We start from the raw sequence: 24897 nt of genomic DNA, 5'->3' as shown, positions 1-24897 counted from the left end.
TACTCTTATTCCTTTAATCTCTTTCTCGAATCTTATTGCTGGGGCTAGCATATCTAATACAATATTCATAGTAACAGAAATAGTGGGTAAACTTGTTCCACTCATGATCTTACTGGAAAAGGTTCCAATTTATCCCCATTACGTATGATACTTGCTGACGGTTTTAAATATATGCTCCTGACTATTTTAAGGAATAATCCATTTTTTCCTATACTCTCAAGTGTTTTTAGTAGGAATGGATGTTGGATTTTATCAAATGCTTTTTCTGTATCTATTGATATGATAATATGGTTCTTGTTAATTTGATTATTAATATGGCCAATTATAGTAATGGTTTTTCTAATGTTAAACAAGCCCTGCATTCCTTGCATAAATCCTACTTGATCATGGTGTATTATCCTCAGGATGATTTTCTGTAGTCTTTTTTCTAATATCTTATTTAAGATTTTAGCATTAATATTCATTAAGGAGATTGGTCTATACTTTTCTTTCTCAGTTTTCAACCTACCTAGGTATCAGTACCATGTCTTTGTCATAAATGGAATTTGGTAGGATTCCTTCAATTCCTATTTTTTCAAATAGTTAATATAACATTGGGGCTAATTGTTCTTTAAATGTTTAGTAGAATTCACATGTAAATCCATCTGGCCCCGGGGATTTTTTTTCTTAGGGAATTGATTAAGTGCTTGTTCTATTTCTTTTTCTGAAATGGGACTATTTAAGCAATTTACTTTCTCCTCTGTTAATATGGGAAGCCTATATTTTTGGAGGTAGTCATCCATTTCACTTAGATTATCAAATTTATTGGCATAAAGTTGGACAAAATAACTCCTTATTATTGTTCTAATTTCCTCTTCATTGGTGGAAAGTTTCCCCTTTTCCTTTTTAAGACTAACAATTTGATTTTCCTCTTTCCTTTTTCTGATCAGATTTACTAAAGGTTTTTCTATTTTATTGCTTTTTCATAGAACCAACTCTTAGTTTTATGTATTAATTCAATAGTTTTTTTTTTACTTTCAATATTATTAATTTCTCCTTTAATTTTAATTAATTTCAAGTTTAGTATTTGCTTGGGGGGTTTTAATTTGGTCTTTTTCTAGCTTTTTAGGTTGCAACCCCAATTTATTGATCTTCTCTTTCTCTATTTAATTCAAGTAACCTTCTAAAGATAAAAAATTTCCCCTTATTACCGCTTTAGCTGCATTCAATAAATTTTGTTATGGTGTCTCATCGTTGTCATTATCTAGGGTGAAATTTTTGTGTCTATAATTTGCTGTTTCCCACAACCATTCTTTAAGATGAGATTATTTAGTTTCCAATTTAGTTACTTTTTGGTCTATTTACCCCTAACTTTTTGTTGAATGTAGTTTTAATTGCATTATGATCTGAAAAGAAAGCATTTACTATTTCTGCCTTCCTGCATTTAATTTTGAGATCTTTATGTCCCAATATATGGTTAATTTTGTATAGGTTCCATGAACTGCTGAGAAGAATGTATACTCTTTTCTATCACCATTCAGTTTTCTCCAAAGATGTATCATACCTAGTTTTTCTAATGTTCTATTTACCTCTTTAATTTCTTTCTTATTTGTTTTGTGGTTTGATTTATCTAATTCTGAGAGTACAAGGTTGAGAACTTCCACTATTACAGTTTTGCTGTCTATTTCTTTTTGCAACTCTCTTAACTTCTCCTTTAGGAAGTTAGATACTATACCACTTGGTGCATATATGTTTAGTATTTATATGGCTTCATTGTCTATGCTACCCTTCAGCAGGATATAGTTTCTTTCCTTATCTCTTTTAATTAGATCAATTTTTGCTTTTGCTTGATCTGAGATAAGGAAGGCCATCCCTGCTTTTGTGACTTCACCTGAAGCGTAATAGGTTCTGCTCTAGCCTTTTACCTTTACTCTATGCAGCTACATAATATATACTATACTGAGTCACTTCCGGTTTGGGGGGGTACAATTCTTGCATTTTTAGAGTACCCTGTACCTCTGGCTCTAATCTCTGTGGTGGTTCCCTGCTTTACAATCAAGACAAAGCGGTCAGCCTATGGCAGGGTCTTTTCCACTGCTCTTCTAGCCACAGAGACTAACTTCATCCCTGGTCCGCTCAGGACACCAAATTTTCCTATATCCCTGCCTGCTACTGGTCTGTTACCTCCCCTCAGGACAAACCTGGTCTGGCAGCTTCCAGATTATCTTTGGCTAGCAAGTCGTTGAACCTTTAATCTTCATGAATTTCACCAGTCAAGATCTATTTTTGAGGCTAAATTCAAAGATCGGTAGTGAGGGCATGAGAGGAGCTTGGAGAGTGTGTGTCTTCTCCACCATCTTGGCTCTGCCCCCCACCCCTTGCTGGGCATTTCTTACAGAACAATAATATTCCATAACATTCATATACCACAATTTACCCCACCATTCTCCAATTGATGGGCACCCATTCAATTTCCAGTTTGTAGCCATTACAAAAAAAGCTGCCACAAACATTTTGACACATGAGGGTCCCTTTCTCTTCATTAATATCTCTTTGAGATATAAGCTCATTAGTAACACTGCTGGATCAAAGGATTTGCACAGTTTGATAACTTTTTGAGCATAATTTCAAATTGATCTCCAGAATGGCTGGATTCATTCACAATTCCACCAACATCAGTGTCCCAGTCTTCCCATATCCACTTCAACATTCATTACTTTCTTTTCCTGTCATCTTAGCCAATCTGGCAGGTATGTAGTGGCATCTCATAGTTGTCTTAATTTGCATTTCTCTTATCAATAGTGATTTGGAAGACTCTTTCATATGAGTAGAACTAGTTTCAATTTCATCATCTGAAAATTGTCTGTTCATATCATTTGATCATTTATCAATTGGGGAATGGCTTGCCTTCTTATAAATTACAGTCACTTCTTTATATATTTTGGAAATGAGCCCTTTATCAGAACCTTTAACTGTAAAAAAATTTTCCCAGTTTATTGCTTCCCTTCTAATCGTGTTTTTTCTTTTCTTTTCATTTCTTTTTTTATTAATTTTTATAATTATAAGATTTTCTTTGACAGTACATATGCATAGGTATTTTTTTTTACATTATCCCTTGTACTCCCTTCTACTCCAAGTTTTTCCCCTCCTTCCCTCCACCCCCTCACCTAGATGGCAGGCATTCCCATACATATTAAATATCTTATAGTATATCCTAGGTACAATATATATGTGCAGAATCGAATTTTGTTGTTGTTGTTGCAAAGGAAGGATTGTATTCGCAAGGTAAAAATAATATGGTTAGAGAAACAAAACAAAACAAAACAAAACAAACAAAAAAAAACAAAAACCAATGCTCACAGTTTACACTCATTTCCCAGTGTTCCTTTTCTGGATGTAGCTGATTCTGTCCATCACTGATCAATTGGAATTGGATTAGCTCTTCTCTATGTTGAAGAAATCCACTTCCATCAGAATACATCCTCATACAGTATCATTGTTGAAGTGTATCCCCTAGTTCTGCTCATTTCACTTAGCATCAGTTGATGTCTCTCCAAACCTCTCTGTATTCATCCTGTTGGTCAATTCTTACAGAACAATAATATTTTATAACATTCATATACCATAATTTAACCAACCATTCTCCAATTGATGGACATCCATTAATTTTCCAGTTTCTAGCCACTATGAAAAGGGCTGCCACAAACATTTTGGCACATACAGGTACCTTTTCCCTTCTTTAGTATTTCCTTGGGATATAAGCCCAGTAGTAGCACTGCTGGATCAAAGGGTATGCACATTTTGATAACTTTTTGGGCATACTTCCAGATTGCTCTCCAGAATGGTTGGATTCTTTCACAACTCCACCAACAATGCATCAGTGTCCCAGTTTTCCCACAGCCCCTCCAGAATTCGTTATTTGTTCCTGTCATCTTAGCCAATCTGACAGGTGTGTAATGATATCTCAGAGTTGTCTTAATTTGCATTTCTCTGATCAATAGTGATTTGGAACACGCTTTCATATGAGTGGAAATAGTTTTAATTTCATCATCTGAAAAGTGTCTGTTCATATCTCTTTGACCATTTATCAATTGGAAAATTGCTTGATTTCTTATAAATTAAAGTCAATTCTTTGTATATTTTGGAGATGAGGCCTTTATCAGAACCTTTAACTGTAAAAATATTTTCCCAATTTGTTACTTCCCTTCTAATCTTGTTTGCATTAGTTTTATTTGTGCATGAACTTTTTAATTTGATGTAATCAAAATTTTCTATTTTTTGATCAATAATGGTCTCTAGTTCTCCCTTGGACACAAACTCCTTCTTCCTCCACAAGTCTGAGAGGTAAACCATCCCATGTTCCTCCAATTTATTTATGATTTTGTTCTTTATGCCTAAATCTTGGACCCATTTTGATCTTATCTTAGTATATGGTGTTAAATGTGGGTCCATGCCTAGTTTCTACCATACTAATTTCCAGTTTTCCCAGCAGTTTTTGTCAAATAATGAATTCTTATCCCCAAAGTTGGGATCTTTGGGTTTGTCAAACACTAGATTGCTATTTTTATTCACTATCTTGCCCTGTGAACCTAACCTATTCCACTGATCAACTAGTCTATTTCTTAGCCAATCCCAAATGGTTTTGGTGACTGTTGCTTTATAATATAGTTTCTAGATCAGGTACAGCTAGACCACCTTCATCTGACTTTTTTTTTCATTAGTTCCCTTGCAATTCTCTACCTTTTATTCTTCCATATGAATTTTGTTGTTATTTTTTCTAGGTCATTAAAATAGTTTCTTGGGAGTCTGATTGGTATAGCACTAAATAAATAGATTAGTTTAGGGAGTATAGTCATGTTAATTATATTCACTCGGCCTTCCAAGAGCACTGAATGTCTTTCCAATTATTTATATCTGACTTAATCTTTGTGGCAAGTGTTTCGTAATTTTGCTCATATAATTCCTGACTTTCCTTTGGTAGATATATTCCCAAATATTTTATACTATTGACAGTTATTTTGAATGGAATTTCTCTTTGTATCTCTTGCTGTTGGATTGTGTTGGTAATGTATAAAAATGCTGAGGATTTATGTGGATTTATTTTGTATCCTGCTTTTTAGCAGAGTCTTTGGGGTTCTCTAAGTATACCATCATGTCATCTGCAAAGAGTGATAGTTTGATTTCCTCATTTCCTACTCTAATTCCTTGAATCTCTTTCTTGGCTCTTATTGCCGAGGCTAGAATTTCTAGTACTATATTGAATAGTAATAGTAATGATTCTTATTATCCTGGGGATGATTTTCTGAAGTCTTTTTGCTAATATCTTTGTATGAACATATATTCTGATGGAAGTGGAAATCTTCAACATAAAGAAGATCCAACTCACTTCCAGTTGATTAATGATGGACAGAGGTAGCTACACCCCGAGAAGAAATAATGGGAAGTGAATGTAAATTGTTAGCACTAATATCTGTCTGCCCAGGTTACATGTACCTTCGGAATCTAGTGCTTATTGTGCAACAAGAAAATGGTATTTACACACATGTATTGTATCTAGGTTATATTGTAACACATGAAAAATGTATGGGATTGCCTGTCATCGGGGAGAGGGATTAGAGGGAGGGAGGGATAATTTGGAAAAATGAATATAAGGGATAATATTATAAAAAATATATAATAAAAAAATAAAAATAAATAAATAAATAAATAGTCAGTAGCATCTATTTAAAACCTTCAATAAGCATCATATGTAATGAGGAAAAACTGGAACCATTCCCAATAATATCAGGAGGGAAACAAGGTTGCCCACTATCACTATTCCTATTCAATATTGTATTAGAAATGCTAGCTTTGACAATAAGAGATAAAAAAGAGCTTAAAGGAATTAGAGTAGGTAATGAGGAAACCAAATTATCAATCTTTGCAGATGATATGTTGGTATACCTAGAGAATGCCAGATATTCTATTAAAAAACTATTAGAAAAAATCCACAACTTTAGCAAAATTACAGGATACAAAATAAGTCCAAGGGAAAATCAGGAAGTATATGAGCAAAAGTACAAAACACTTTCTACACAAATAAAGTCAGATTTAAACAACTGAAAAAATACTAATTGCTCTTGGATAGGTTGAGCGAATATATTTAGTGCTATACCAATCAGATTCCCAAGCAATTACTTTAGTGACCTAGAAAAATAACAAGAAAATTCATCTGGAAGAACAAAGTTCAAGAATTTCAAGGGAACTAATGAAAAAAAAAAATCAAATGAAGGTGGCCTAACTGTCCCTGATCTAAAACTATATTATAAAGCAGCAGTCACCAAAACCATTTGGTATTGCCTAAGAAATAGACTAGTTGATCAGTGGAATAGGTTAGGTTCAAAGGACAAATAGTCAAGGACTATACCAATCTAGTGTAAGAGTGTGAGTATGTGTGTGTGTGTGAGTGTGAGTTTATGAGTATGTGTGATTGTGTCTGTGTATATGAGTGTGTGTGTGTGTGTGTGTGTGTGTGTGTGTGTGTGTGTGTAGGAGTACAAAAAAAACATGTGTGTGTAAGAGTACAAAGTGTGTGTGTAAAAGTACAAAGTCTGTGTATGAGTGTGTGTGTGGTATTTGACAAAATCTGCTGGGAAAATTGGAAATTAGTATGGTAGAAACTAGACATTGACCCATACTTAACACCGAACACTAAGATAAGATCAAAATGGATTTATGATCTAGGCATAAAGAATGTGATTATAAATAAATTAGAAGAACATAGGATAGCTTACCTCTCAGAGGAGGAAGGGATTTGTGACCAAAGAAGAACTAGAGATCATTATTGATCACAAAATAGAAAATTTCAATTATAGTAAGTTAAACATTTTTTGTAGAAATAAAAGTAATGCAGACAAGATTAGAAGGGAAGCAGTAAGTTGGGAAAACATTTTTACATTCAAAAGTTCTGATAAAGGCCTCATTGCCAAAATATATAGAGAATTGTCTCAAATTTATAAAAAAAAAAAAATCAAGCCATTCTCCAATCAATAAATGATCAAAACATATGAACAGACAATTTTTGGATGAAGAAATTGAAACTATTTCTTGCCATATGAAAAGGTGCTCCAAATCATTATTGATTAGAGAAATGCAAATTAAGTGGTATCTGAGATACCACTACACACCTCTCAGGTTGGCTAAAATGGCATGAAAAGATAATGACGAATGTTGGAGGGGATGTAGGAAAACTGGGTCATTGATACATTGCAGGTGGAACTGTGAACAAATCCAACCATTCTGGAGAACAATATGGAACTATGCTCAAAAATTTATCAAACTATGCCTACTTTTTGATTCAGCAGTGTTACTCCTGACCTTGAAGAATAATCCTGAATACATTTTCTGTTCCATGTGTCATAACCCATCCAATATTTTAACTCAGCTTTTCACTTAAAATCCCCACGTTCAAAGGTAAGACTTACCCCGTAGCTAGAAGATTCTGTGTTCTGAGGTCTAGTAACCTTCCAATATATTTCTTTAAAAAGCTCAGGAGTGGTCCAGCTATTCAGTGTTCCAAGGGGCTAACCAGATTTGATATTTAGGATTCTATGACCTATGATTCTACTTATAAGGATTTTTCTTTTTACCATTTATTGTGTATTTATTAAAATGTGCATGCATCACATGCATACACAAATTTCCAAAAAAACCCATGTTTCTTTTAAGTCCTTAGTAGGCTATACCTTCATTTGGTTGCCCAAACAACAATGCCTTCATTTTCCTGAAGAGAAATATTAATATTAGTGTTGATCAAGGGAGGACCTGTATAGAATTACATTTGTTTTGGTTCCCAAGTGCTTTCATTTTGGGGGCATTTTTTTTGCTTATCAAAAATAGAAAATACTGCCACTAGACTCTTTTAGCTGTGTAATTGGGAATACGAGCTGTGTTTCAAAGCATCCGTATAGTAGAATGTCAATTAAATTGCAGGAAAAAATTGAAATGCTAGAAAAAAATCTCCCTCCTTCTTGTTTACAAAAATCCATAGAACTGGCCAATATCTTGGCTCAGTTAAAATATAAATAAAAATAAATCTTTTCCACTTATAATATTTTCCATTTCAAGGCCTCTGTTAGAGCAGATTCCTATTCATGTTCTGCAAGAGTTTTTAGCTATCACAAAGGGTAGTTTGTTGCCTGTTCAAAGGCCTGATCTTTTTGTTTTATATGGTTTTTCTTTGCTTTCATATCACCATTTCAAAAAGAGGCATTCAGAGGTGGGACTTGTGCCCAGGTAGGAAATGCAGTACACTAATTCTTAGCCACCTTTAACAATCACTCTCAAATATTGTTCTATAAGAAAATGATAAGTAGTATTATTTCAGAGAGGCCTTTAGACACTTCCATCAACTGATGCTAAGTGAAATGAGCAGAATCAAGAGATCATTATACACAGCAACAAGACCATAAAAAGATCAATTCTGATGGACATGTCTCTCTTCAACAATGAGATGATTCCCCAGTTCCAGTGATCTTGTGATGAAGAGAGCCATCTACACTCAAAGAGAAGACTATGGGAATTGAATGTGGATCCCAATGTAGAATTTTCACTCTTTTTATTATTGTTTGCTTGCATTATTTTTTCTAATTTTTTTTCCTTTTTTATTTGATTTTTTGTGTAATAAGATAATTGTATAAATATGAATATATATATACATATATATATATATTAGATTTAACATATATTTTACAATGTTTAACATATATTGGATTACTTGCTATCTGGGGGAGGGGTGGGAAAAGGGGGGAATTGGAACTCAAGGTTTTGCAGTGGTTAATGTTGAAAAAGTATCCATCCATAGCTTTTGAAAATTAAAAAGCTTTTTTAAAAATCATCCTTATAGGGAACTCAACAGCCCCGGCATTCCATATGCTAAAAAAACAAAAACAGAAACAAAAACAAAACCAAAACATTCTAAGTTATGAGATTGGTGGTTCCAAAGAAAAATTATCATAAGAACTATAAAGTTGATTTTTAAAAGTATTTTAATGGATTTTTAGTCCATGGTACATCATTGGCCTTAGTGACAACATGGTCTGGAAATTTTAGTTCTTTCTCTAGAGGCTTTGGGAATCAATACTTAGGTTTTCTTTTTGTTGAAAAATATCTATATTCATTATCAATAGCAGTCATGTCAATGATAGTCTTTATCAAAGAAGGATCTTTGCAGAACTTCATTTGTTTCATCCTGCTGGTATATTACCTTGTCTGAGGAGTTTTTAGCCAGAAAAAAATTACCAGTACTGTTACAAAATAGTTTTGGCTTTGTGGTGAAATATAGGTCTTTTTAAAATTTTCACAATGGTATATAACATGAAATAAATTAAAATAAATGATTGATGTCAACAAGAAATTCAAAATGTGCCTTGGGTTTGTTTTTTTTATTTATATAGAACTGGAAGATGTTTTGGACTACTGAAAATATATTTAAAGAAATCTTTGAAATGTAAGACATTTTCAGTTTTCAGCATCCTCACAGTTATGGCATATGGAAAACTGGAGAACACTCAAGTCCTGACCTTTGGTGTTTTCACCTGGATATCTGTATCCCTTCTTCTAGAGGCTCTCCTCAATCTCTCCTCCTTTTATCTTTTCCATGGTTCCTTCAAGACCTAGCTTTATCCTTTCTAAAATCCCATTTCTTCAGACAATTTTCCTTATCAGCCTAAGAATGTTTTCCAGTTTCTTTATTCTAGTCTTTCCGCAAAATGACATTACAATTTTCAAAACCTCAACAGCTGAAGATTCTAGAGTGTGTAATTCCATTAATTTAAAATACTCTAAATTCCAAGTCAGAGATTTGAACAAAGATTATGGCTTTGCAATCTATTGTTACATTCAAAAGGGAAACTTAATGCCATTCTGGGAAATTCTCTATTTTAAGCTCTAGTCTGCCAGCTATTTTCCTGGTACCTGGTAAGCCCAGATATTAAATTTTCTAAAGATCTTCACAGAGAGGAGGAGCTCATGTATCTAAAGGAGCACCATTCTAAGATCTGGTTGGGTTTATTTTATTGAGTTGCTTTTATTCTTTATTTTAACAATGCACTGATTTCCAAACAGATTACCTGATACCATGTTGTATTAATACCCCAAATACTTTATATTGATTATCATAAATATAACTATCAATAACTATCTTTATCAATAAAGCAATTGTAAAGAATTGCATTTCTTTCATGGACATATTTGGAATTTGTGGTATTACTGGGATAAACCTGCTTCTATATGCTGAAAATATTCCAAGCCATGAGATTCCAAAGAAACACCATCATAAGAGCTATAAAGTTGATTTTTAAAAGTCTTTTGATGGATTTTTATTTCATGTTACCAATGCCTTAGAGACATCATGGCTTAGAAATATTAGCTCTTTATCTCATAAGGCTTTGGGAATTAATGCCTAGGTTTTCTTTTTGTTAAAAAATATCTATATTCATTATCAATAGCAATCATGTCAATGATAGTCTTTATCAAAAAAGGATCTTTGTGAAATTGCATTTGTTTTGTCACGCTGTTTATGCATGCATAAAATTGATTGTTTTTTTTTTAGCTTAGCTCTATGGTTAAGGATATTAGATATTTTAAATTTTCTATCATCAACATATATAAAAATGTTAATTGAACTTATGTTTGCTCACATCACAGAAATATACCTTTGTCTTTTTAAAAAATAGATTACCTGCAACATGTCAGTATCTAGGCCAACTTATATATGAGAATAAAATTTTACTATTTATGACATTTTCTATTCTAAGGCTCACTCATGGTAAATGATTTCTGTTCTCAGAAATTGCCTAGAAATCAAATATGGTGATTTTCAGGACACAAAAAGATTTATTATTTCCTAAAATCTTCCTGTTTCTGAGAATTCCTATTTTCACTCCCTTCACATGTTTTATTCTCCCTCTTCTAGTCTCTCATAACATATACATTAATACATTATGGATTCTCCAATAAAATCAAGCTCCATTTTCTAGATTTAAAATTGTCATGAAGCCAACACAGCCTTGCTTCCAGTGACCTCCATGATAACATATTCTGACTTCACTTTCCACTTCTCTTTGATAACTTCAAAGAGGAAGAATTTAGCTCCTAGCTTAGAAATTCTGTATTTCCACTCTTAATTTCTTCTAATATCCCCACATGAAAAGTACCTAAAATCCTAAACTTTTAATGTTCTAGGGACATTCAAGACGTGACATTTTTGGTTCTAAAGTCACATCATGAAAACTTGTATCAGGTTATGATTTGTATTTTTTATTGTTTTAATTTTTATTATAATATACATATATTATTACAATATACAAAAGACATAATACATTGATTTCAAAACAAGTCTTTCCCTAATAAACTCTCTATACTAAACACTTTAGCCAAAAAATTAACAATAATCTCACCAACTCTTTTTTATTGTTTTGATGAAAATAAGCAGTTTTTAGATTTTGCTTTTTTGTTGTAATTGTTTGCTATTTTTTCTTAAACATAATTGCTGTTCAATGTTATTATATTAGAATAAGTTAGTGAACTCCTAAGAAAAATATACCTTCCTCTTATTTTTAAAAATAAATTTAAGTGGTCAATCATCAAGCCCACTCAATAGATACATGAAAATAAATCCATGTGAGTTGTGAGATTTCCAGTCTAAGACTCATTCCCCAGGAGATGATGTCTGTTCTCTGAAAACTCCCACTTATAGCATATAGGAGTTTGAAATATATTGTAAAGATCTGAAATTTTCTGCTCTATGATTTTGTTGTTGTTGTTGCTAGGAGCACTTCTAGTTCTCTCATTTTCATCTCCATGGTAACTCCAGGTCTGACATTATGGGCTCAAATCCTCTTGTTTTTGAAAATTTTCATTTCCAGACCCTCTATTCCTTCTTTCATCTCTAGATCCTCACAATTCTAACCTTTCACCCTGATCCTGTTGATCCTGAATTCCAAATTCCTCCCACACCTAACCTTGCTCTGGGCATTACACTCAAAACGTGAACATTCAGGATCAGGATTTGTCTTCTTGATAGTTAATTCTATATCATAATTTCCCAGGACCCTGCAGCCCCAATATTCAGTATTCTAAAGGGTTAACAAGATTCTTAGGCCACATCCTGCTAAAATCTATTAGGATTTTGCTTTTTATCTTTTTATTGGGTAATTAACACTCTTATCTACATATAATTTTTTCCATATTTATTCACATCTCTTCTAAGTCCTTAGCATAGAATAGTTTCACGTTAATGCTCAAACTCCTCATTTATTTTTCTTAACAATAATATCAATAGCATCCTTGACTAAAAGAGGACCGACATGTCATAATATCTATTTGTACAACCAATTATTTTCAATTTGAGGACATTTTTTGGCTTGATAAAAAAATAGATAGTATTTTCTTCAAACTTTTATCTTGTAGTTATGAATGGGTGATTTGTTTCAAAGTATCTCTATGGCAGAATATCAGTTAAATTGCTGGAAAAAAAAATTGAGATGCTAGAAAAAAATGTCCCTCTCCCTGGTTTTTGAAATTACCTAGAATTTGTCAATATTTTGTCTCACTTAAAATATGTATGAAAATAAATCTTTGCCCTTTGTGATATTTTCCATTCTAAGGCCCCTGCAAAAGCAGATTCTGATTGATGTTTTCAAAGAGGTCATGCCAACTCTTAACTGCCCTGCCGAGGGAACTGACACTCCAGGAATTCAGTGTGCTAAGGACATTCAAAGCATGACATTTATGATCCCAAAGAAATGCCTTCATATGATCTATAAAGTTGATTTTTAAAAGGTTTTAGGGGCAGCTAGGTAGTGCAGTGGCTAGAGCACAAGCCCTGAAGTCAGGAGAACCTCAGTTCAAATCTGGCCTCAGACACTTAATCCTTCCTAGCTGTGTGACCCCAATTGCCTCAGAAAAAAAAATTCAAAGTTTTTAATGTATTTTTATTTAGTGTACCTATTAGCTTAAATATCATGATCTGGAAGAATTAGTTTTGTGTCTAATAAGGTTTTGAAAATTGACACCTATATTTTTTTTCAAAAAATATGTTCATTATCTATGTTCATTATCAAAAACATCATATTATAGATGGAAGGCTTTATCAATGGAATTGCAGGTTTTGGGTACTCTCCTGAATTAGATATCCCTTTTTCTAAAGTCCTCTTCAATCTCTCATTCTCTTCTCCAAGGTTTCTCCCGTACCTGACATGGTCTCTTTTAAAATCCATTTCTTCAGACAATTTTCCTCATCAGCCTCTGAACATTTCCTACTCACTTTTCTAGTTCATCTTTGAACTGGTATTTCAGTTTCTTCAGCCTCATCCAGCTCATGATACTAGACTGTGTATTTCTGTCAAACTCAGATATTCTAGATTTGAAGTCAAAGAACTGTTCCAGAATTCTGGCTTTACAATCCATTCCTAATTATTCTACTCAGAAGTGGAACTTACTTTCATACTGGGAAATTTTGTCTTTCAAGTTCTAGTGAAGTACCATCCTGACAGTTTTAATGGTATCAAGAATCCTGGATTCTCATATCTAAAGGAGAACTTTCCTAAGATCTGTGCTTTTGTGGTTTTTTTTTGTTTGTTTGTTTGTTTTGGTTTTGCTTACATTTCTTTTATTGTTTTATTTTGACAACAAACTTGAATTACATACCTTATACTGATTTCCAAACAGCCGTCTTTTCTCTTTACATATAACACCATGTTGTAGGGCCACAAATTATTGAGTATCCATTCACATAAACACTACTATCGATAATTTTATAAATGAAGCAATTAAAGAGCATTGCATTTTTTTTCTGTACAGATATTTGGGGATTGCAGTGTTGTTTTGGATGGCCATAAAATTTGTTATTCTCATCATCTCCTTACATTTCTGTGGCTAAGTATGTCAGATTTTTTTTTCTTTTTTCATCTCCAATATATCATAAAAATTGAATTCGAATTTATGATTGATTTCATAAGAACAGTCTACCTTTTTCTTTTTTAATGACCTACAGAAGGTCAATATTTGAGTCAACTAAGAATATATCTGATAATATATCCTTGCTATTTATGACATTTTCCATTCTAAGGCCTACCAATCATTTATGTTCTTGGAGATAGCCTGACAATCAAACACGGTGATTTTCAGGACATTCCAAGATTTCTTATGTTCCCAAATCCTTCTGTTTCTGAGAATTTCCATTCTCAGTCTCTGAACATTGTTTACTCTCCCTCTTCTAGTCCTTCTCAACATTATTGGTTCTTCAGCCAAATCAAGTTCCAGCTTCTGGATTTAAAATTTCTATGAAGTCCACACAACCTTGGGTTCAGTGACCTACATGATCACATATTCTGACTGCACTTTCCCATCCAAATTGGTACATTCAGAGGCAGGACTTGACTGCTGGTTCTGACATTTTCTATCTTTACTCTCATTTACTTTCAACATTCTCAAATGAATAGTATTTAAAAGGCTGGATCTTTAGGATCCAACATTTATGGTTCTAAAGTCATATAATGTTAAATTGTTCAAATTGTTATTATTTTATTAATCTTATTTTTATTACAATGTACATGTGTCCTACTAATATGATCATTTGAAAATAGAAATTGTTTCCCTAATGAACTTTCTATGCAGAATATTTTGTCTTTTTGCCCAATATTACTGAATATTCTTCTTTACAAAACAATGAAATACATGGAAAAATGAATTTGTTTTGTTGTGCAGGTGTTGTGGGTTTCAGGGATTTTTTTTTAAATCTAACCAAAGAATTGACAGTAATCTCACCAAACCCTTTTGGTAGTATGGTTGAAGATAAAAGTTTTTGTGTGTTTTTTTTCTGGGAGGGGAGCTGTGTGTTTTTCTTATTCATCACTGGTACTCAATGAAGATTATATGGGAGTAAATCATTTCCTTAGGGAAAAAAAAACTACATTTTAAAAATTCTTTTAAAATTGCCAATATTTAGATGCATACATGAAAATAAATTCTTGCTATTTGTGAGATCTTTCACTTCCCCAACAGATGATTTCTGTTTTCTGAACCCTTCCAATTATAGTATATAGAAGTTTGAAATATGCTGCAAGATTTGACTTTTTCTGCATTGAGCTCCCTTGTTCTGATATATTTCATTTAATGAGTGCTGCTAACTCTCAAATTTTCATCTCCAGGGCAATTCCAAGGCCTTACACTGTGTTCAGATCCTCCTGTTTCCAAAAAAAATGTCTATTCCCATATACACTGTATATCTCTTGATTCTTTTCTTCTCTGGACCATCACAATTCTGATCTTTTACTTTCTACAGCTTTATTAAGTTCATGATTCTGAATTCCAAAATTCCTTCAAGGTCATACATTTTATGTTTTATGAGCCAACCCCATCTAATCCTCATTCCAAGCTTTTCACTCAAAATCTGGATGTTTAAAGGCAGGAATTATCTTTTAATTGAGAACCAGTTATTTAAAGGTCCAGGACCCCTTCAATATTTGTCCTTGAAAGGTCTCAGAAACAGCCCTAGTATTCAATTTTCCAAAGGACTACCAAGAGCTGATAATTTAGAATCCAAGGCCAACCTTTCCTATTGTCTATAAATGATTTTTATTTTTAAGTGAATAATAATTAAAATGCACATACATCTTGCCTACATACAAATTTTCAAAACTTATCCCTGTCTCTTCTAAGTCCTTAGAATGCTACACCTTCATTTTGTTGCTCAAACATACTCTGCCTTCTTTTACCTTAATAGTAACATTAATAGCACTCTTGACCAAAGGAGGATCTCTATAAGAGGTCCTTCAATTGTTTTCAGTTTGGGAAGGGTTTTTTTGGCTTGCCAAAAAATAAACAGTACTTTCACTAGACTTTTTTTAGTTGTATTGTGAATATATGCCTTGTTTCAAAATATTCCTATGGCAGAATATCAATTAAATTGCTGGAAATGATTGAAATGCTAAATAAAATCGCCCTCATTGTTCTTTAAAATCCCTAGAACTTGACATGTTTGGCTCACTTAGAATATATGTGAAAAGAAATCTTTGTGATTTATGATAGTTTTCATTGTAAGACCTCTACCAGAGCAGATTCTGATTCATAGTCTGAGTTTCCAGATATCATCTGGGGTATTTTGCAGCCCATTCAAAGGATCAATATTTTATGTTCTAAAAGTTTTGCTTTCTTCTCATAAGTTCTAATAAGTTCTCTTTACTGAACTCCTAGATTTTTTGTGAAAAATATTTAAATATTCATTTTTGTTAATAGTAATAGAAATAGAAATCTTTATTAAAGAAATAAATACATGGAATTGCATTTGTTTTAGAGTGTAGGTGTTGTGGTTTTGAGGGGTTTATTTAGGTAACAAAAAATTTTCAGCAATCTCACCAAATCATTTTGGCAGCATGGTTGAAGATAGGAGGTTTGGGGAGAGGAGTGTTTGTCAGTTTTTCTTATACATCAACTGATAAAAAAATATTCTATTTATTTTTAATAGTAATATAAACAGTAAAGAAATGTATTAAACTGCTTTGTTTTTGGTGTGCTTGTGTGTGGTTTTAAGAAGAGAGATTTCCAAATGGAAATATTAACAATAATGTCACCAATTTTTTTGTATTATACTTGCCAATAGAAGGATTGGGGTTTTTAATTTGTTTTTCTTGTACATCACTGATAACCAAGAAAATCATAGGATGATTGAATTAGGAAATCAATCAATGGTTTCCTTAAAAAAAAATCTTCATTTTTATTTTTTAAATTATTTTTAAATGGTCAATGTTTGCACCCACTCAGTATGTACATAGTAATAAATCTTTGCCACTTGTGTGACTTTGTACTCAAAGTACCCTTCTCCAGTAGATGAATTATAAGCTTATACCCTTCTATGACATATAAGCATTTTTATTTTTATTAGATAATTATTAGTGTACATTGATCTTACCTACATGCAAATTTCAAAATTTTACTCATGTCTTCTATTACTTTTGATATTACCCCTTGATGTTTTCATTCAATTATACTCTAGTTCACTTTCTTTTTTTTTTAAGTATTTTATTTATTTTCCAGTTACATGTAAGAACAATTTTAACAAGTTTTTTAAAATTTTGATTTCCAAATTTTCTCCATTTTTCCTCCCCTCCCCCTTCACTGAGAAGCCAAGCTATTTTATATAGGTTATACTTGTACCATAATGAGAAACATATTTCCACATTAGTCATTTTGTGAAACAGAACACAGACCAAAACAACAACAACAATAACAACAATAAACAAACCAAGAAAAACAAAGAAACATTTTAAAGTATTCCTTGATATGCAGTCATACTCCATCAGTTCCTTTCTCTGGAGGTGGATAGCATTTTCCAACAAAAGTCCTTTGGAATTATCTTGGATCACTGCATTGCCAAGAGCAGGTAAGTCATTCACAAGTCATCACTGTACAATAGTGCTATTACTGTGTACAATGTTCTCTTGGTTCACTTCATTTTGCATCAATAAGTTCATGAAAGTTTATTTTTTTTCTGAAAAAGTCCTCCTTGTCATTTTTTAGAACAACAGTATTCCATCACAATCATACACCACACATTGTTCAGTCATTCCCCAATTGATGGGCATCTCCTTAATTTCCAATTCTTTGCCACTGAATTCATGGCTGCCCTAAATATTTTTGTACATATTAGTCTCTTTCCTTTTTTTGATCTTTTTGAAATATACACTTAGTAGAGGTATTGATAAGTCAAAGGACATTCAGTCTCTTATAGCCCTTTGGGCATAGTTCAAAAATTTTCATTAAATTGTTTGGGACAGGTTACAAATCTACCAATGGTGCATTAGTATTCCAGTTTCCCACATTCCCTTCAACATTTGTCATTTACTTTTATGTGACATTAGTCAAACTAATATATGTGAGGTGGTATCTCATATTTGTTTTTACTTCTTTTTCTCTCAATAAAGATTTTAGAGAATTTTTTGACCTAAAAACTACCTGTTCATATCCTTTGACCATTTATCAATTGAGCAATGACTTGTACTCTTACAAATTTGATTCAGTTGCCTATATTTTAGAAATAAGGCCTTTATCAGAAAAATTTGCAGTAAAAATGTTTCCACAATGATTATGAGCATGTTTTTTCTTCCATCCAATTACCCTGTCCCTCAGCTAAAGTGTTTTATTTCTGACCACTACCTCCCCTAATCTGCCCTATCAGTACCTCCCTTCCTTCTTTTCTCCCTGCCCATGCTACTTCACTATAGGATAATATAAATTTCTATATCCGACTGAAGATGTATTTTACTCCCTCTTTGAGCCAAATCTAATCAGAGTAAAATTCAAAAATTTTCTGCTACCTACCCTCATGTTCCCCTCCACTGAGAATAACTCTTACCTGCCACTATTATGAGTTTCTTTTTGTTGTTGTATGTATACTCATCTAAGTCATTTTTTTACTTATGTTAAAGTTGGGCTTTGCTCTTGGGGTAAAGTGCCCCAAACTTCAGGTTTTTCTACTGCTATTTTCAGAACTAGCTCTGGGAGTCTTTAAGTTTCAACTCTTCCAAGATGATTAAGGAAATGTGCAGTCACTGCTCTCCTGGCCTGTGAGGAACCAAAAGCAGTCTTCTGGACTCTTTGGAACTTTGGACCAGGATCCCCACCCCTGAAGCCAATTGCTCATGTGCTAATGCTCTTCTTTGCCCTGTGACTGCAACACAGAACCATTTATGGACAAGGCAACAGAGTCCTGACCTCCAGTGCCAACAAATAGTTGCCTATAATCCCTTTCTGACTAGTTGTCAAACAAATCCCCTTACCGTTTAGGCAGAGAGCTTCAGCATGAATTTGTGCAGTCATCCCAAGGCCTGTGCTGGCTTGCCTTGGCATGGCCTGCCCTGGACTGGACTGTACTCTCATTCCAGTGAGATTAACTTTTGCAGATGATCTAAGTTCACACTGGCTAGAAAATTGGTTGTCCTCCCCAGTCCTTTTGTTAGCCCAGCTGCTCCAGAATTGATTTGAGGCATTATTTTAAAATTGTTTAGAGGATACTTATGAGAGATGAGGAGAGTCCCTGCCTTTACTCAGCCACATTGACTCTGCCCACCCCCTGCATTTACTTTAATTAATAGTGATATCAATAGCAATCTTGACCAAATAGAAACCTCAAGGGAATTATTTTTTATGGTGTTTTTAGTCTAGGAACATATTACTGCTTGTCAAAAAACAAACAGTACTGTCACTATAATCCTTTACCTATGGAGCTGAAAATGGTCATTTCAAAGTTTCAAAGCAGCCCTACTGCCAACCACCAGCTTGCCTCCTTCAACAATACCTGGAAACCTCAGTGTTCTAAGGGTCTTCACACATATGGCATTCTGTTATCTAAAGGAACACACATCTAAGATCTATAATTTTTTTACTAAAGTTTATTTTATATTTTAACTACACACTTGAATCTCATCTATATATTGATTTCCAAACATGAGACATCTCCACTTATAATTTCTTATCACATAACAAGTTTTAATGACCAAAAATACTCAATATTCATCATCACTAATACTACTACCAATAGCTATCTTCATTAATGATGTAAATGCATAGAATTGCATTGGCTTTCATGTACAGATTTTGGGGCTTTTTGGCATTTTTTCCAGTAGCCAAAAAATAAAATACTATTTTCACTATACCCTTAAGGCTATGTGGTTAAGGATGTGAGATTTTTTTTAATCACCAATGCATACTAAAAAGAAAATTAACATTTTAATTTACTATTTATTTTTAATATTCTTTTCTTTGTTTAATTTTTAGTTCCAAATTATCTCCCTCCCTCCCAGACCCTCCCACACCCACCAATGACACAAGCAAAAACAGTATCAATTATACATGTGAAACCACACTAAACATATTTCCATATTAGCCATATTTACATTAAAAAGCAAGAAAAATAAGGGAAATGACAAAATTATACTTCAATTTGTACTCAAGAATTCATCAATTCTCTCTGTGGACATGGATAGCATTTTTTCATCATGAGTCCTTTAGAATTGCCTTGATTGTTGTATTGATCACAGTAGACAAAATCTTTCACAGTTGATCACCATTACAACATTGATGGTATTATGTTACAATGATCTCCTCATTTTACTTCATTTAATATCAGTTCAAATAGTTTTTGTCATGTTTTCTTTTTTTTTCTGAAACCAGTCCTTTTGTTATTTCTTATAGCAAAATAGTAATACAACACAATTAATTATATGCCACAATTCTGTTCAGCCATTCTTTAACTGATGTGTATCTCCTTGATTTCCAGTACTTTGCCATCACAAAAAAAAAGAGTTGCTATAAATAATTTTGTAATGTAATTCCTTTTTCACTTCTTTTTATCTCTTTGGGATGCAGACCTAGTAGTGGTTTTGTTGGATCAAAGAGTATGAACAATTTTTTAGTCCTTTGAACCTCGTTCCCAGTTGTTCTTGAGAATGCTTCGCTACTCCACCAATATTTTATTAATATATTTATTTTTTCCTCACCCCCTTCAGCATTTGTCAGTTCTAATAGGTATGAGGTGGTAGTTCAGTTGTGTTATTTTGCAATTTTCTAGTCCATAGGGATTTAGGGAATTTTTTTCATAAGACTATAGATAGCTTTGATTTCTTCTTCTGAAAACTGCCCGTTCATATACTTTGACCATTTACCGATTGTGGAATGACTCTTATTTTTACAAACTCGACTCAGTTCTATGAACTGAGTCTTTAATGAGGTCTGTTTTTGTTTCTGCTTTGTCTGAGATCATGATTGCTAGCCCTGCTTTTTTACTTCAGCTGAAGCATAACAGATTCTGCTTCTCCTTTTATTTTAATACTCTGTATTGTGTGTGTTTTAAATGTCTCTTGAAATAATACATTATTGGATTCTGGTTTCTAATCAATTCTGCTATTTGCTTCCATTTTCCTGGTAACCTCATCTCATTCATATTTGGTTATGATTACTAATTGTGTTTTTTTCTCCATTCTATTTTCTTCTGTTTCTTCTCCCTTATTTTATCCTGTTCCTCCTCAATATTTTTTTTTGTTGCTAAACAGTGTCTTCCTTAATTTGTCCTCCTTTTTATCATCCCTCCTTTCTAATATCCCCTTCCCTTCCTATTCCCCTATTAAGTAAATTACATTTCTATATACAACTATGTGTGTATATATTCTTCTTTCTTGTTTGAAGAAATTCTGAAGTGAGGTTCAGACACTGCCTGCCCTCCCCTCATTTTCCTGTCCTTTGTAAAAGTTTTTCCTTGTGAAACTCTTAAGAAAAATTTCCCCCATTAAATCTCTCCCTTCCTACCTTTTTCTTGCTTCTTTATTTTTTTGGAGATCATTCTAACATAATTGACTCATGCCCTCTGTCTATGTAAACTTAAAAAAAAAAAAAAAAAACAACTGTTTTAATAATGATGAAAATTCTTAAAAGTTACATATAGGAATGTTAGCAGTTTACTGGATTGAGTCCCTTATGATTACTTTTTGATGTATACTCTTTTGTACCTCCTTGGGTCTTCTCTTTGAATGTCAAATTTTCTATTCAGATCTGGTCTTTTCATCAGGAATGCTTGGAAGTCTTCTATTTCATTAAACGACCATTTTTTCCCTTGAATGATTACACTCAGTACTGCCGGGTATGTTATTCTTGGTTGGAATCCCAGATCCTTTGCCTTCCGGAATATTAAATTCCAAGCCCTACGCTCCTTTAATGTGGAAGATACTAAGTCTTGGGTGATCCTGACTGTGACTCCACGATATTTGAACTGCTTCTTTCTGGCTGCTAGAAGTATTCTCTCTTTGAGCTGGGCATTTTGCAATTTGGCTATAATATCCCTGGGAGTTTTGATTTTGGGATCTTTTTCAGGAGGTGATCGATGGATTCTTTCAATTTCTATTTTACCATCTGGATCTAAGACACCAGGGCAGTTTTCTCTGATAATTTCTTGCAACATGACTTCTAGGCTCTTTCTTTGATCATGGCTCTCAGGTAGTCCAATAATTCTTAAATTTTCTCTCCTTGATCTATTTTCCAGGTCAGTTGTTTTTCTGATGAGATATTTCACATTTTGTTCTATTTTTTCACTCTTTTGTCTTTGTTTCATTGTTTCTTGATGCCTCATGGAGTCATTAGCTTCCACTTGCACCATTCTAATTTTTAGGGACCTATTTTCTTCAGTGAGATGTTGTACCTCCTTTTCCATTTGGCCAATTCTGCTTTTTAAGAAATTCTTTTCATCAGTGAATTTTCGTACATCCTTTTCCATTATGCCAATTTTGATTTTTAGGGAGTTCTTCTCTTCTGTGGATTTTTGTGCCTCTTTTACCATCTGACCTAATTTGTTTTTTAAGGTGCTATTTTCTTCAGTATTTTTTTGTGCCTCTCTTACCAAACTGCTAACTTTCTTTTCATAATTTTCTTGCATCACTCTCATTTCTTTCCCCAATTTTTCCTCTACTACTCTTACCTCCTTTTTCAACTCATCCATAAAATCTTGGTCAGGATGGGACCAGTTAGCATTTTTCTTTGACCCTTTTTTTGAAGCAGATTTCATATTGTAGTCTTCGTCTCCCTTTCTGTCGTGGTCTTCCCTTCCAACGTAAGAACTTCTTATGGTGAAGCTCTTTTTCTGTTTGCTCATTCCCCTATTCTATCTCTTGTTTTTGAATTTTCCTCCACAGTGGAGAAGTACTTTGCCAAGATTCAAGCTATTTTCACACTACCGTTTTTAGACCTAGTTCTGAGGAACTGCAATTTTTTGATATTTGCAAGATGATGTGATCCTGGGAGAATTGAGCTCACTTGTTCTCCTGGTCTGATCTTTGTCCACGAAGCACCGTGGGCCCCTGCAGACACAAGAGTTAACACTCCTGTTTGCTTTGAAACTGTGACTAAGATTTTTGATCCCTTGTAACCAACTACCAAGCCCAGAACAGACTAAATAATAGAGTTACCAGTTAGCTCCAGCTGTAACCTGTAATAAGTCCTCTGTAATCTCTGTCTGACCAATTGTTCAAACCCTTGTGGTCTTTGGGCTAAGACCCCTGAAGCTATTCCTGTGGACACTGTTACTATCACCACCTGTGAGGAGGTGAGACTTCAAACAAACCTTCACCCCAGAGTCACAAATTTCTGCTGACCATTTAAGTTTTCTTAGTCCTGAAAAATGTCTTACTCCGAACTTTTGTTGGCTCTGCTGCTCCAAAATTTGATTTGAGGCGATACTTTAAAGTTGATTGGAGGGGAATGTTGAGAGACAGTTGGGTTGCTGCCCCTAATCCGCCATCTTGGTTCCATCCATACTAAAAGGTAAATTGAAATATATGATTGAACTCATAAGAAAAATCTAACCTCGTTTTTTAAATGATCTACAACAGGTCTATATTTGGGTCAACTAAGAATGAGAATGCATCCTTGCAATTTATGAAATATTACATTTAAAGGCATATTCAACATTACATTTTCAGAGAACTCTTAGCAATCAAATATGGTGATGTTCAGGACATTCCAAGATATTACTGTTGAAGTTCTCAAGACATTTCTGTTTTGATATGCCTTATTCTTGAACTCTCTTTTGTGTTTTTTCACCACAACTAAACCATGTGATGTGTTAAAATCTTCCTATTTCTAACAATTTACATTCATGGCCTCTAAACATATTTCACTATCTCTGATCTCGTCCCTTCCAAGACTGGTATTATACATTGTACAGATGAATCCCACTCAGGATTCTGGATTCCAATTTTCCATCAGGCCCACACAATCTTGGTTATAAGTGGCTTCCTTGAGCAAATATTCTGAGTTCATTTTAACACTACAAATTGGTTCATTCAGAGATACAACAACTTTTAGCTAGGACATTCTGTGTCTAAGTTCTCAGGTACTTTCAACACTTAAATAGGAATGGTACCTGGATCCGCAGACCTTTAATGCTCTAAGGAGCATCCCAAAACATGACATTATAAAGCCATATAATGTATAAATATATTATATTTATTTTTATAATTGTATTATTATTACAAGGCACATGAGTTGTACTAATATGCTGATTTTGAAATATAAATCTTCTCTCTTATAAGCTCTCTACACTTAACACCTTATTGTTTTGCTCAAAATTACTCAATATTCAATTTCATTTATACTAATAACAAGAAAATTTTTTACAAAAGAATGAACTACATTGAAGAACAGGTTTTGCAGTTTGGGGGAGTTCTTTCAGCTAGCCAAAAAATATATAGTAATTTCAGTAAACCCTTTTGGCAATACGGTTGAAGATATGAAATCTTTTTTATTTGTTTTGTTATTTGCATTATTTATGTGTATTACTGATGTACACAAATCATTGGAATGAGTGAATTAGTTTATATTAAAAAATCTACCTTCTTATATATATATAAAGTTATTGATATATACATATATAAAGTTATACATATATATACACATAAAGTTTTATATGTAAAAATATTCAGAAAATAAAGCCTTTTGGCTTTATTGTTCAGGTTTTCTTGTCGAAATTGTTCTTTCGGATTTTTTAAAAATTTTCCACTGTGTAATTTAAATTAATTTAGAATTAATGACTCATATCAAATCCAAATAATCTACCTTCTTGTTTTATAGTTTAACTAGAACTGTGCAATACTTTTTTCCACTAAAAAATATATATGAAAGCAAATTCTTATCAATTATAACATTTTCCATTATAAGACCCCCTTCCAGGGCTGATGACTTACATTCCCAGAACTCTCCTAGTAGTTTTTAGGATACTCCCAAGTTCTAACTTTTTTTTATTCTAAAGTTCACTTTGCTCTAATAGCCCTGCCTCTAAGGACTCACCTATCTCTGTCATTCTTTTTTCCATTGCTATTTCCAGGCCTGACATTT

General features: G+C 33.2%; 1 long non-coding RNA gene across 2 annotated transcripts in view; it reads right to left on the bottom strand.

The window, feature by feature from the left end:
- Positions 1–17019: 17019 nt before the first annotated feature.
- The window catches only part of LOC141548852 (uncharacterized), a 44387-nt gene continuing 36509 nt past the window's right edge, over positions 17020–24897 (bottom strand). For both annotated transcript variants that reach the window (XR_012484128.1, XR_012484127.1), the window contains exon 4: positions 17020–23318. This is a non-coding gene — a long non-coding RNA (uncharacterized LOC141548852). The remainder of the gene's footprint in view (positions 23319–24897) is intronic.

Source organism: Sminthopsis crassicaudata, chromosome X (genome assembly GCF_048593235.1).
Source record: "Sminthopsis crassicaudata isolate SCR6 chromosome X, ASM4859323v1, whole genome shotgun sequence".
Lineage (NCBI taxonomy): Eukaryota > Metazoa > Chordata > Mammalia > Dasyuromorphia > Dasyuridae > Sminthopsis > Sminthopsis crassicaudata.
This window is presented reverse-complemented; position numbering and strand designations above follow the sequence as displayed.